The 13,623-nt window shown below is 35.8% G+C and overlaps 1 pseudogene; it reads left to right on the top strand.

Moving 5' to 3' along the window:
- Positions 1 to 12,199: 12,199 nt before the first annotated feature.
- LOC112616546 lies at positions 12,200 to 13,410 on the top strand (annotated as a pseudogene).
- The last annotated feature ends 213 nt before the right edge of the window (positions 13,411 to 13,623 follow it).

Raw genomic sequence — 13,623 nt, 5'->3', positions numbered from 1 at the left:
ACTCTATCTCAAAGAAAAAAAAAATAAAAATGCCCTTCAGTAGTTCTCTATCTCATGCCATCATGTTATTCATTGATTATGAAATATGGGAATCATAAATGTGTCCACTCTGCTAACAAATTCTTAGTTGTACTCTCAAATGCTTGTTAGCCTGAGAACTTAAAAAATGTCATACTTCAACGAGCCAACAAAAGCCTATTACTTTTCTCTAAAAACGCTTCAGTGGAAATTGTCCTAGTTGCCTTCTATGACTTTATACTGCTGTCAGAGCCCCAGCATAGGGAAGTAGTTGACTTCCGGGTTGGTAAGAAGAACTTAATAACAGTATAGATTTGTAAAAGGGAAGTTTTATTAAAGAAATAGAACACTGCAGGAGTGCAGCGAGGTGCCTCAGCAAGAGGACTGAGAGCACCACTGTGGATTTTTCCTTGGGGGTATTTATGGACCCTTAAGTAGGAGCCGAAGGGTAATTTGCAAGATAAATGATTACATTTGTAGACATTTTGGTGCCTTGATATCAGCAAGGGTTACACAGTGTGTTTCTGGCATGCATGCATTCTGGAGATGTATATAAATTCTAGTTACCTATAAATTTTAAGTTGAAAACAGTCCTGAAACTAGGTGACTTTAGATAATAGGTAAGTCTAATTACTTCTAAATTTCTCAGACAAGGAGTTTTTGTCTTGGGCCTGCTGGATGGTCACCAGGTAATTTTGTTCTTCTCTATCTCCCCTCCCCTTCACCAGACCCCGAATTTCTGATGCTCTCCTTCTGATACTCTCTGTCTCGTTAACATGATTCATTGTAAGTTTGAGAAGCATAGGAGGGCACAATGATCAAGATAGAAAATATAGTTGTTGTTGGAAAAGTATGTATTTCTGTGGGAATGCATTTTACTTCCTTGTATTGTTTTTAGCCCTGACCATTTCTGTCTCTAATCTAATGAAGGCAGCTGATGTTTTCTTGCTAATATATAACAAATTTGCTCTTCTTTAGATGGACAGCTTGATTATAGGACTGGCTTCTTTTTAACATAATGCTAATCACCATATTGACTGATAATAGATAAATATCGTTAAATCTCATTAATTTGAAACTCAAAGGACTATAAAAGATGGGCTCTGAATTAAGTAGAGTATATGTCATTTTATTTGAGAATAGAGTACATGGTTAGCTAGGAAATTGTAGCTGCTCACCAGATACTATTGAGTCAACTAGAATTATATTTTATTTTGTAATGAACAATGTAATAATGCATAGAACTAAGATACTAAACATCTTACAGTTTTGAATGTAACTGTGCCATAGTTATGCACTATTTCTACAGCAATGGATGACCCTGAAAGTGACAAAAACTGGAGAGTCAAAAGTAATGCACTAAAAATAAATGAAAATAGTCTTATTTTAGTACACATTGAGCTAGTAACAAGAGGGTAGTGTGTTGTGTTGAAATTGGGATAACTACATAAAGAATTTGATGGTCAGAAGGCTGTGTATCTAGGAATTATGCCATTGATTGTATAGTCCCACTGGGTTCCTTCATTTAAGGACTAGTCTTTCAAGGTCAAGAGGAGCAACAAAACATAACAGTCCCTTACTTGGCCATAGATGGTTCAGCTGAAAGACCTCAGAGGTATGATTGTGTTGTCCTTTCTGTATGGAAAGCAGTGTTTAATATAATTTTCAAAAGATAGCTTATTTTCCTTTCTACTTAATCGGCCCGTGAATACCATGGACTTTTATGTATTGGAGTATTTGTTGCTTGGAGGGTTCAAACAAAACCTGTCTGTTGGAATTTTTAAAAATTAAGTTTATCTTTTTGAACAAGCAAGACCTCTCTGTTTAACAGATGGCTCAACAGTTGTAAGAAAATTATTCACAGCCCAAAAGCAGCACAATAATTTTAAAAAATTGTTTATTCTCAATTTACATAGTTTTAAAAGAGAAAGAGATTCTATCCTGTCTCCTTGTTATTGTGCCTTTGAGAAGACAATGCATTTCTGAACTTGACAAAAGGCAAACGTCTCAGTTTCATTTGAGGCTTAAATTAGGTGGGATTTCAAATGCTTTCAATGGAAATACTATTTAAAAAACAAGATGGATTTTTTTTCTTTCATGAAAAGGGTAAAACTCTGTTTCTTTATTTTCACTTAATTCTAATGCTATCTGACAGTCTTACTTTTGCTCATGTATGTAGAACTTCACGTTTCTACACCCAGCTACCTGTCTGGAGCAGTAAACCCCAAGGCTTACTGTGACCTAGAAGTACATTTTCTTACATTTCTTATAGCTTTGTGACCTTCTTGATTTCTTCAAGTGTCTCCTTTTCTAGGAATTGCCAGTGGTCAAGGAATAGAATTTTTCTGCATATGAAGCAGATGGGCTAATATGGGAATATATATAATTTACTTTGTCCAAATCAAATGTTTTGCATTAAAAACATTTCATTTTTCAAAAGCCATGCTTGTTGTCACTTTGATGAGAGTTTGTAGAGTCAAAACCATAACCCCATTGTATAGAATATTGATATTATGTCAAGTAGAATGATGGATTTATAGTACTGGAATGGATCTTGAAAGGAAATTTTGTCAAAAACATTGCCTTAAACCAAGACATGCTCACATTATCTCAGAAGGGAATTCAGAATAATTTTCCATAAACTTTTCTAGGATTCTAAACTCTCAAAAGTCTTTCTTATTTTTTTAAAAGATCAGAAAGTCCTACATTGGTCAACTTAGAATCTTACTTCTAACTGACATCATTTTCTTTTTGGAGGAGGTATCACAAAGAATTTAGCAAAAAGTCGTCAAAAAAATTTTTTTAGGCATTTGAAACAGAAAGTATCAACAGCTGGTAGGAATCTATTCTCCTTATAGTTAAATGATATCCTTGATGAGTTTGAACTTATGCTTTATCTTAAGTGTGGACACATAACCCTATTGATACATCATTAGTAAAGCTGATGCCAAGTGTTTGCTCCCTTCACAGTGCAATTAGCCCTATTTTGTTCCCTGGCCGTAGACTATACCTGTAATCTCAGCCAACTCTGTAAAAAATATGTATTATAATTTTAAGGGGGATCTGGGAGGCAATGTGGATGGATGAGGGAACTGTCTCTCTTTTAATTGAAAAAAAAATCTGCTTTACTGATAGACTCAGTTGTATTGTTTTTTTATAAAGGAGAGCCTGCCGAAACTAATGCAGTGAAAGTCTACTGTGATACAAGGGGTGTTCAAAAACTTCATGGAAAATGCGTATTATAGAAAAAAACTATGCTTGGATTTTAAAATATTTATGCACAAAAATTAACTTGTACTGACTAGTTAGAATATTTTTGAATAGTACCTAGTTTGAGGCATTAAGAAGGATAATGCAATTTGAAAAGAGACCGTATTAGAGTAACATGAATTCTACTAAAATTGAAGCAAGAGCAAACATGAAATTTATGGTGAAAGTTGGGTGGAAGAGTGGCAAAAGTATTGATGCTTTATGAAAAGTTTATGGAGACAATCTCCCAAAGAAATCAGCAGTTTACAAATAGATAACTCATATTAGGAAGGAACAGTGTAATGTTGACCAGGAAGCCTGCAGCAGCAGACCATCCACATAAATTTGCCAACTAACTTTACAAATTTTGTGAGGAAAACACTCATCTTGCACATGCCCTAATTGAAGAGAATCAACAACTAATAGCAGAAACAATAGCCAGTGCCACAGACATCTCACATGATTCAGCTCTCACAATTCTGAGTGAAAAATTAAAGTTGAACAAACTTTCTGCTTGATGGGTGCCAAAACTGTTGCACCCAGCATAGCTGAGGAGAAGAGCAGAGCCTCAAATAGACATTTTAAACAAGTAAGATCAAAATCCTGAAGCATTTCTTCAAAGAATTGTAACAGGAGATGAAACATGGCTTTACCAGTATGATCCTGACAATGAAGCCTAATTAAAGCCATGGCTACCAAGAGGTGGAAGTGATTCACTCAAATCAAAAGTGGACCGTGAAGAGCAAAGGTTGTAGCAACAGTTTTTTGGGTATGGTCAAGTCATTTTGCTTGTTGACATTGTGGCTGGTCAAATAATAACATCTGCTTATTATGAGAGTATTTTGAGAAAGTTATTTAAAGCTTTAGCAGAAAAATGCCCAGGAAAGCTTCACCAGAGAGTCCTTTTCCACCAGTACAATGATCCTGCTCATTTCTCTCATCCAGCAATGGCAATTTTGGTAGAGTTTTGATGGGAAGTCATTACGCATCCACCTTAAAGTCATAATTTGTCTTCTTCTGACTTCATTTGTTTCCTAATATTAAATATTTTAAAAGTCTATAAAAGGCACCCATATTTCTTCAGTTAATAATGTAAATAAGATCACATTAACATGGTTAGATTCCCAGGACCCTCAGCTTTTAGAGATGAACTAAATGGCTGGTGTTATTTACAAAAGTATCTTGAACTTGATGAACTTTATGTTGAAAAATAAAGCTTATAGTTTGTATTTTTACCTTTTAATTCCTCTTTTCCATGAACTTATTGAAACCCCCAAATTCAAATATTTATTTGGTATCTGTCTCTTATATCTATACAATATTTGAAAATCTTAGATACCTAAAAACCCCCTTTCTCTTAGTTATCGTGTAGGGTAAATGAAGTCACTTCCCACCCACTGATGTTCTCAAAACATCTCTAAAGATAAGCACTCATGCAAATTATCATGATGACTTTGCAATTGCTTTTGGTGTCAGCAGTGTACCTAAGATAGCTGTGCTCAGCAAAAGAAAGGCATATTTTTCTGCTAAATCAATGCTAGGCATTGTGTTTTACATCTCCCCAAAACTGGTACTTTGTGAGAAGAGTTACAGTGGCTATCAATCACTAGCAGGAGCCATCAGATCAGATTGATTCTGATAGTTGAAACTACCATACCATTTTCAGGCCTGTGAACATTGTACCGTTTTCCAAAGTGTCTGCAGTTTAGATATTTCCGCACCTCTGTTCCCAGTCTAAGATGCTACAGTAACCTATTGACTTTTCTAGAAACCATGTTCCTTTGCTAGAATATTACCTCTGTTTTCATTAATTGACGAATTGGTTGTCAATCATAAGTAACTCCACAGGTAACTGAATTTTATTATGTATAATCATGCAATAACTTGAAACCTACATAATTTCCTTTTGATACCATTAAGGAGAAAGAAAGCCCTCTTCTTCTACCTGCTTTCCTCATTCGTTTTAGTTTTAAAATTGAAAGGTAACATTGATATAGTAGCAAAAAACTGTAAGCACAATTTTTAGGGCTTAGATTCTTGTCATTTTTTGATAGCTATCTAGTTGAATGACCTCAAGCAGGAGAGTCATGTAACTTCTTGGAGCCTCAGTTTCTTCTTCTTTCAGATAATAGCACAATCATAAATGCCTTTTGAAATAGCAATGCATTATGTTAAATAAAGGGCAATATTGTTAACATTACTTTGAAAACCCTCTACATTTGTCCTTTTTTTAAAAAAAAAAGTTCAATAATTTCTGCCTTTTTTCCTTATATTTCTTTTTCCCCTATTATGAAAGAGTTGCTAATATAATGTCTTGAATTTTCTTAATTATTCTTTCCAAAGAAGTTATAATTACATAAATTTTGCATTTTGGAGAGAGCTTGTTATTATGCTTAGACTTGAAACATGGACATTTGTTAAACATTAAAGAACTACTCCTGTCTTATCATTTAGATCTTTTGAAATAAAGCAGTGGAAGAGACTACAATCTGGCCCTTACACTGGAATGAAATACAATTTTCTGAAATGTAGAGGCATTTTTCTTTTGCTGTTTCTATTTCACTTAGGCTGGTAAATGCCTAAGGGACACAGCACATTTTGGACACTGCTTATGTTCCACTGCTTTTCTTGGTCCATGTCCTCTGAAGGAAAAGTCTCCGGAAGCATCAGCAGTAGGAGGCTTTCTCAATGTAAACAGATGTGTGATTCTTTTCGATTTGGTGGAATTGGGTCTCCAACACGTTTAAACTCTTTGCTTAGTTGATATGGCGAATCTCTCAAATTATCAAATTGATGTGAACCCCATTCTATTCAGGAGGTTAGAGAAGTGAGGAATCTGTTGCGAATGAGGTAAATGCAAGGAATTCTTAGATGGAAGAGTCTTCACTCCCTTGTTCATTTTCCAGATTGGTGGAACTTAAAATAGTCCATCCTGTAACATGTGACATAGGCAAAGAAGAGTAAGGTTTATTTTAGGTAAAAGGGAGATTTATTGAAATAATACAATAGATAGTTTCATGAACATCCATCCTTCTAGCTTATCAGGCCAGAAATAGCAGGCAATCTTTGATTCCTCCCTTTTTAGAAGCAGATTTATTGAAGTATAGTTGATATAAAAAAAACTGCATGTGTCTAATGTATATAATTTCATGAGTTTGGACATATGCATACACCAATGATACCATCACCACAATCAAAATAATAAATGTATCCATCCCCTCCAAAAGTTTTCTAGTGTCCTTTGTGTGTATGAGTGTGGTAAGAACACTAAATATGAGATCTACACTCAACAAAATTTTAAGTGTGCAATACTGTGTTGTTTTCTATAGGTGCTATGTTATACAGCAGATCTCTAGAACTTACTCATTCAGCATAACAGAAACTTTATGCTCATTGAGCAAAATCTCATTTTGTCTTCCCCACAAGCTCCTGACATCCACCATTCTACTCTGCTTTTATGAGTTTGAATATTTTAAATATCTCATGAGTGGAACCATGCAGTATATGCCCTTCTCTGACTGGCTTATTTCTCTTAGCATAATCTCCTCCAGATTCATCTATGTTGTTGCAAATGGCAGAACTTCCTTCTTTTATAAGCCTGAATAGTATTCCATTGTGTGTCTTTACCATATTTTCTTATTCACTTATTTGTTGATGAATATTTAGATTCTTTGCATATCTTGGCTGTTGTGAATAATGCTACAATAAACACAGGAGTGCAAATATCTGTTTGAGATCTTCATTTCAGTTCTTTTGGATATGTACTCAGAAGTGGGATGGTTGGATCATCTGATTATTATATTTTTAATATTTTGAGGAAGCTCCATACTGTTTTGTATAGTGGCAGCAGCATTTTACTTTCCCACCAACAGTGTGAAAAAGTTTGAATTTCTCTGCATTTTCTCCTATACCTCTCTCTCTCTCTCTCTCTCTCTCTCTCTCTCTCTCTATCTCTCTCTCCCCCTCTCTCTCTCCCTCCTCCCTCCCTCCCTCCCTCTCTCTCTTTCTCTCTTTCTAGATAATGCGATACTGGTTGTGCTAACATGCGTGAGGTGATTACCACAAAATTCACCCATTTAAAATGTACAATACAGTGGTTTTTGATATATTCGCAGAGTTCTGTAACCATCATCACAATCAATTTTACATTTTTATCACACTGCCCCTAAAATCCCCATACTCGTTATCAGTCACTCACCATCTTCCTACAGTCCCCCAACCCAGCCCCTGGCAAAAATTAATCTGCTTTCTGTGTGTAGATTTGCCTATTCTAGCTTGTCTTGTTCTTGATCTTAGAGGAAAACCTTTCAGTTTATTTTTAACATTGAGTATTATGTTAGCTGTAGGCTTGTCATATATGATCTTTATTATGTTGAGGTGCCTATACCTATTAATAGGTTCCAGAGCATTTTTTATCATCAAAGGGTATTGAATTTTTTCAAATACTTTTTCTGCAATGATTGAGAGGATAATATGCTTTTTATTAATTCTGTTAATGTGGTGTATCACATTTATTAGTTTGCAAATTTTAAACCGTCCTGGCTTCCCAGGGATAAACCCCACTTGGTCATAGTATGTAATAATTTAAATGTGCTATTGATTTTAATTTGCAAGTGTTTTGTGGATGATTTTGGCACCTATGTTCATCAGGGTTATTGATCTGTAATTTTCTTAACTTGTTTTGTCTTTGTGTGGTTTTGGTATCATGGTTGTGCTGGCCTCACAAAATGAGTTTGGAAGTGTTCCTTCATACCCTACATCTAATCCATCAGCAAATAGCACTGATTTAAATTTGTCCATTTCTCACCATATCCAGTGCTGTAACTCTAATCTAAGGTACAATTTCTCATTTGTGTTATTGTCACTAGTATCTAACTTACCTCTCTGCTTTCATTCTTGACCCACAGTCTATTCTTAACACATTATGAATTGTCATTCTTTAAAAAGTTAAGTTATATTGCATTACTCCTTTGATCAACATTCTCCAATGGATTTGCATTTCACTTACAGTTTATAACAAAGTCATACCAATAAGTACAAGGTCCTATACAATCTTTACGACCCTTATGTTATGTCTGTATCTTAATCTCCTACTATTTGTTCTCTTTATTTCAAGTCATTTCACTCCACCCACATTTTCATCCTTGGTACTCCTTGAGTATTCTAGGCATATTCCTTCATTAAGGACTTTGTACTGGCTGTTACATCTGTCTGAAAACCTCTCCATCTCCACCCCCACCCATATCTACAGGACCAACTTCTTCACCTCCTTTAAGTCTTTATTTAAATGTCATCTAACTCACCAACCCATCTACCTAGCCCTTACCCCACATTACCAGTTTCTTTTACATTTAATTTTTCTTCTTTTTCGTTAGCACTTATTACTTTCTACCACCTGTGTAATGTACTTATGATGCTTATTGTTTTCTGTCTCTCTTCCACCACTAGAAAGTAATCTTCATAGGAGTAAGGACCTTTGTTTTATTCACCAATATAAAACTGATGCTTAGAATAATGTTTGGTATATAGTAGGCATTCAAGAAACATTTGTTACATGAATAGAAAAGTGAATGTATGAATGGAAGTATAGAAAATTGAAATGATAAGAAATAGAATAGAGCAGGGCTAGGTGGTGACTGACCCAGGCATACAGGTAACTAAAGGAACTTCTTTATCTCATTTGTATTATTTTGTGCACTACGATCTTTTCCACCCTACTTTGTTGTATATATTTGTTCCATCATCCACACAATGATGTTTTATGGTTGTAAGCAAACAAATCTTGTTCTGGTTTTGTTAAGCTCATTCCTAAGTATTTTATTGTTCTGATGCTATCACAAGTATAATTGTTTCTTAATTTCATTTTCAGATTGCTCATTGTTACTGCATAGATAAAAATTTGAATTTTTATATTCATCTTGTATACAAAATCTTTGCTGAACTTGCCTATTAGCTTACATTTTTAATGGATTTCTTAGGATTTTCAATATATAAGATCATGTCATTTGTAAATAGAGATAGTTTTACTTCTTTTCCAATTGGATACTTTTAATTTCATTTTTTAATCTAATTGCTTGGCTATAACCTTCAGTCCAATGTTGAGTAGCAGTGGTAAAAGTGGACATTCTTGTCTTGTTCTTTTTTTTTCTCTTTTAAATGACAGAAAAAAATGCATGTATTTATTATGTGCGAGTGATGTTTTGAGGAATATATACATTCTCGAATGACTAAATCTAGTTAATTAATGTGGAAATTACTTCACAAGTTATTTTTGTGATGAGAACACTTAACATTAACTCTCTTAACGTTTTTCCAATGCTGGAGTTATATTGTATTGACTATTGTTACCATGTAGCACAATTAATCTCTTGAACTTATTCCTCCTATCTAAATATAATTTTTAATCCTTTGACTGACATCACCTCAACCTCCTCCCCCAACTCTCCCTATCTGGTAACCACCATTCTACTCTCAAGTTCTATAAAATCAACTTTTTTAGTTTCCACATATGAATGAGATCATGTCATATTTGTCTTTCTCTGCCTGGCTTATTTCAGTTAACATAATGTCTTTCAGGTTCGTCTATGTTTTTGCAAATGGCAGAATTTCCTTCCTGTTTTTATGGCAGAATAGTATTCCACTGTGTACATATACTACATTTCCGTTATTCATTCATCCATTGATGGCCTTATCTTATACTTTATCTTAGGGCAAACGCTTCCAGTCTTTAATCATTAAGTATGTTAGCTGTGGGACTTCCATAGATTCCTTGTATCAAGTTCTGGATGTCCTCTTCTGTTCCTAGTGCATTGAATTTTTTTTTTTTTCATGTAAAGGCACTGGATTTTGTCACATGCTTTTTCTGCATCTAGTGAGATGATCGTGTGGTTTTGCTTTTTATTCTATAAACACGGTGCACACTCTGGTTTGAAAGATGGTGTCTCCTCCGAAATTCATGTTGAAACTTTATTCCCAATGTAGCAATATTAATTAGTGAGGCTTATGGGAGGTGATTAAGTCATGAGGACTCCACCCTCATGGATAAGATTAGCAGCCTTATAAAACACTCAGGTTTGAAGGAGACACTCTCCTGCCCTTCAGTCCCTTCCCTCCCTTCTGCCATGAGAAGATACAGTATTCATTTCCTCTGAAGGATGCAGCAACAAGGCACCATCTTGGAACCAGACAGCAGTCCTCATCAAATACTAAATGCTGGCACCTTGATTTTGTACCTGGCAGCCTTCAGAACTATGAAAAAATATATATATTTTTTGTTTTTTATAAGTTACGCAACCTGTGGTATTTTGTTATAGCAGCACAGACTGAAACAGTATGTTATATTGATTGGTCTACAAATGTTATCAGCTTTCAATTCCTGGGATAAATTTCACTTGGTTATATTGTACGGTCTTGTATAATTATTTTTACGTGTTGGGTTTGGTTTGCTAATATTTTGTCAAAGATTTTTGCATCTATATTCATAAGGGATATTAGTATTTAGCTTGTGTGTGTATAATGTTTGTCTGGTCTTGGTATTTGGGTAATACTGGCCTGATAAAGTGAATTGAAAAGTGTTTCTTCCTATTCTACCCTTTGGAGAAGTTTGAGAAGCATTGGTGTTAATCATTTACATGTTTGAAGAAATTACAAGTGAAATATTGGCATGGGATTTTTTTTTTTTTTTAGGTAGTTGTTTCATTACTGATTTGATCTCTTTATTTGTTGTATTTCTATTTGGATTTAAAAAATATATATCTTCTTGAGTCCGTTTTGTATGTTTGTGTCTTTCTGGAAAATGTATCCATTTCACATAAATTATCTAATTTATTGATTTGTTGGTATACAATTGCTCATTGTATTTTATTTCTTTTTCTTTATTTTATTTTATTTTTCCTGGCAGAGTCTTGCTTTGTTGCCCAGACTGGAGGGCAGTAGCGCAATCTCAGCTCACTACAACTTCTACTTCTGGGTTCAAGCGATTCTTGTGCCTCAGCCTCCCAAGTAGCTGGGATTACAGGTCTGTGCCACCACGCCCAGCTAAGTTTTGTATATTTAGTAGAGACGGAGTTTTGCTATGTTGGTCAGGCGTCTTGAACTCTTGACCTCGAGTGATCCACCTGCCTCGGCCTCCTAAATTGCTGGGATTACAGGCGTGAGCCACTGTGCCCAGCCAATGCTTTTTATTTCATAATGTTGGTAGTCATGTCCCCTCTTTTATTTCTGATTCTAGTAATTTGAATCTTCTCTCTCTTTTTCTTGGTCAGTGTAGCTAAATGTTTGTAAATTTTGTTGAACTTTTCAAAACTATAACCTTTGTTTTCATTGATTTTATCTATTTTTAGTCTCTGTTCCATTTATTTACACGCTAATGTTTATTATTTTGTTCCTTGTGCTTGCTCTGGGTTTTTTCTTCTCCTAGGCTTTTAGGATGGAATATTAGGCTATTGATTGAGACCTTTCTTGGGGGAATTTTTGTGTCTCGTGGCATAAAGTTATCACTTCTAAGAATTGTTGTTGTTGTTCCCATTCTCGAAGAGAATGTCTATTCCGTGTACCAATGTACCTAGTAGGGTTGTTAACCAGTACTTTATTTTAAACAGTTAAAAAAAAAAAAAAAAAGAAAAGAAAAAGTAAGGGGGCCGGGCGAGGCACCCCAGGGTGGCAGTGACACCTGTGCTAGGAGCTGAAGATGGAACCCGGACTGAGGCACATCGGCTGCAGTGGCGAGTGCTGGAGGCAAGGCGAGGTGAACTAGAGCTGTCCCCACTGCCTGACCGCCCATAGAGGCTGAGCTGTGGCCTTCTCAGGGCTGAGCAGCATGGAGCAGCGTGGGAAAAATGGGTATGGCAGTGATTTCCCACCCCCGCCCCGTGCCCCTGCCCCGTGCCCCTACCCCACCGAGCTGGAACTAGTCTTGGACAAGATATGAGAAATGAGTGTTGGACGTTGAAGAATAAAGTTGTTGGATAACCTGATGATGGCAAATGTCTTCGTTTATTTGATTGTGGAAGCCTCCAAAAGCAGTAGCCAATAATAATAATAATAATAATAATAAATGTAAGGTGGGTTAATAATAATACCTAAAGAGAAGTTTTGGAAGATTGCTACACCTCTGGAGGCAAACTGGAACAGAGAACAAGAAAATCTGAACAAGTGATGCAATCCCATCCTGAGTACGTTGGCCAACCAGATGGGGAAGTGTACCGGTTTTCCAGTATATGTCATATGAATTACAGTGAACCTGACTTGAGGGTCACGTCAGTGGTTACAGATTTTAACAATTTCCCAGACAGATTTGAAGACTTTCTGATGTATTTGAGATGCCGCAATGATTCACTGCTTATAGATCAGCCAGATAAATGTGCAAAGAAGCACTTCTTATTTATGGTGATTACGTACCTCGCTCCGCATTTTGCCAGAAGGCAAGTGATTCCGGATTCCTGGGTCACAGAAAGCAATGTGGGAAACCAAAGGGTGATGTAAGTTTTCTTGCTGGGCCAGATACCCCCAGAGGTCAACCACCTGGACTTTTCTGATATGCTGAAATTTGAGAATGAGAAGCACCAAGACGTTTTTATGCGGAGCTATAGAGGCACTTTCTTCAACTTGTCTCTGAAAGAAGTATTGTTTCTCTCTGGGTAAGTACTTCCTGCCAAGACACTTAGTTTGTTTTCAAAGACAAAGATGATGTTTTTGTGAACACCCATCACATACTGAATTACGTGAATAGCTTATCCAAGGAAAAAAGCCAAAGATCTGTTTATAGGTGATGTGATCCACAATGCCGGACCTCATGGGGATACGAAGCTGAAATACTACATTCTAGAAGTTCTTTACTCTGTCCTCTACTCACGCTATGCAAGGGGGTGGGCGGATTCCTCTAGTCCAGCCACCTGGCTCTGAGGCTGTACCATATCATGACTGGGTCCATCTCTAACCTATTGATGATTTTTATACTGGAATGTGCCTTCAGAAACTTAGCCTTGTTCCAGAGAAACACAAAGGCTTCAGGACATTTGATATGAAGGAGACAAACAAGAAAACATTTGTTCCCACATAGATCTGATGTTAGTACATAGTAGAAAACCTAAAGAGATGATTGATATTTGGTCTTGGTTGCAAAATGTTTATTTAAAATGCTAAAATATATCCAAACTAAATTTTGCATAGAAAGGTGTCTTTTGAGTAGTTCCCATGTTGTGTTCTCACATTACAATATTTTTTAAAAATTAAATTTAGGTTTTTTTTTTTTTTTAAGTTCTGGGATACATGTGCATGACATGCAGGTTTGTTACATAGGTAAACGTTTGCCATGGTGGTTTGCTGCACCTGTCAACCCATCACCTAGATATTAAG

The sequence above is a fragment of the Theropithecus gelada genome, chromosome X (assembly GCF_003255815.1).
Source record: "Theropithecus gelada isolate Dixy chromosome X, Tgel_1.0, whole genome shotgun sequence".
Lineage (NCBI taxonomy): Eukaryota > Metazoa > Chordata > Mammalia > Primates > Cercopithecidae > Theropithecus > Theropithecus gelada.
This window is presented reverse-complemented; position numbering and strand designations above follow the sequence as displayed.